At 34.2% G+C, this 2,017-nt stretch overlaps 1 protein-coding gene across 1 annotated transcript in view; it reads right to left on the bottom strand.

Moving 5' to 3' along the window:
• Positions 1-2,017, bottom strand: part of USO1 (USO1 vesicle transport factor) — a 131,750-nt gene that overhangs the window by 14,645 nt on the left and 115,088 nt on the right. The window lies entirely within an intron of this gene.

Here is a 2,017-nt window from a genome sequence, read left to right on the forward strand (position 1 = left end):
GTTCTCTCTGGTCACAGTGAATTTTTTGTGTAGAAGCAGTTTTCCTTGAACCTCATTGTTTTTTGATGGACAATTTAAAAAAACAGCGTGTGGCACTGAAATTTTGTTTCCTGCTTAGAAAAAACTGCCACAGAACCTGTTGTGATGTTGAATACAGCTTACAAGGACAGCTCTATGGGAAAAATTCAAGCGGATGAGTGGTTTTCTCATTTCAAAAAAAGGTGAAATGTTGATTGATGACAAACCTTGTTCTGATGTCCATCAACATCCCTAGCGGATAAACATGTTGACCTGTAGTGCATTTGGAGTTTGTTCCACCAGGTCAGACTGCTAATCAAGCTTTCTATGTAGAAAAGACTACATAACAGTGTGCGACTAAAAAAGGTCTGATTTATGGCAGACAGGAACTGGTTTTGCCATCACAACAATGCACCTGTTCACGCAGCCATCCTAGTGCACCAGTTTTTGGCAAAAACAGCATGCCTCTCTTGCCTCATACACCTGACTAACCTAACCTCACTCTGTGTGACTTCTTTTTGTTTCTGCAAATGAAGAGGGACATGAAACGACATAGAAAAGGTGAAAAAAAAGATGAGGTAGGTGCTGGCAGCCATCCAAACAGATGAGTTTGAAAAATGTTTTCAAGAATATAATCACAGATTTGGCAAATGTATTACTGTATATACTCGAGTATAAGCCAACACAGATATCAGCCGAGGAACCTAATTTTACCACAAAAACTGCATTAAAATTTTGCTGAAAAACTCGGCTTATACATGAGTATACATGGTAAATGAGTATATACAGTAAATGTAATGGCGAGTACTTTGAAGGACAATCATATTGATGGATATGTAACACTATTAATGTAATTGCTATCATGAATGTACAAATGTGCTTTACACAATGATGTATGTATGGATTGTGATAAGAGTTGTATGTGTCCCTAATAAAATGGTTTAAAAAAATGTGATTGCTATCACTAAATTACACAGCTGAGAAATGCTGCGTTGGCAAATGCTTCATTAAATATATTTACACCAACAAAAAGACAATCATAGAACATTTAAAAGATTCAATATAGTAGAGTTACACCTCTCACTATCCTGCTATAACTACTATTAGAATTTGATAGTAATTTCTTCTAAATCCATATTGCTAAGCTTGTTATAATCAGTCCATAAATAATTTTGTAATCTTAAATTTACTATTAAATGAAGTTTTTTTCTCACTGATCCATGGCTTTTCTTACCATAATTTTTAAGGCTCACCATACAGTTGACCAAGTAGCTGTAATATAACTTTCATTCAATGTTTTTGTCACCAAGGTTGCTTTTCACTTCAAAATTAGAAATATCACTAAAATCAAACTCTCAGTTTACATATTTGTTTTTCTCTCTTGAAATTTTGGAGAATTTCCTTAGCAAGGATTCCCAGATGTTATTAAAGGGGCATAAACATTTTATAGCTATTAGTACTTGTTGTCTAACTGTCAAATGGCATTTTAAATGGTGAGAATATTTTAAATTAATGACTTAAAATTACATAATTGAGTCAGATACCTTTTTTTCCTCTCCAAAATAAGCTGTTTTTCAGCTTTAAGTGTAAGCTACATATTTCAAGTATTATTTTCCATTGCCTATTACATTTCAACAACTGGAAGGGACATCAAATTTGTACCAAGATAAGACTGAAAAATCCTGAAAAATAGTAGTGTAATGGTTCGAATTTAGGTCATTCAATAGAGGAAAGAACTAGGAGGCAAAGGGCATTTATAGAGGCCTAAATACAGGCATATACATATGTAAATATATTTATATATGATGATGGGGGAATAGATCTATGTGCATCTATTTATAGGTTTAGTATTAAGGTAGCAGATGGACATTGGGCCTTGACTCAAGTATTTCCTCAACGCAAGAACACTTTGTTCTATTAACCTGGCGTTCCATAATGTCATCACCTTCCTGACATGATCACTGAAGACAAAGCGGGTACATAAGCAAATGTGGTAAAG

The sequence above is a fragment of the Echinops telfairi genome, unplaced genomic scaffold (genome assembly GCF_000313985.2).
Source record: "Echinops telfairi isolate 266 unplaced genomic scaffold, ASM31398v2 ScPeMD7_7468;HRSCAF=8506_0, whole genome shotgun sequence".
NCBI classification, from domain to species: Eukaryota; Metazoa; Chordata; class Mammalia; order Afrosoricida; family Tenrecidae; genus Echinops; species Echinops telfairi.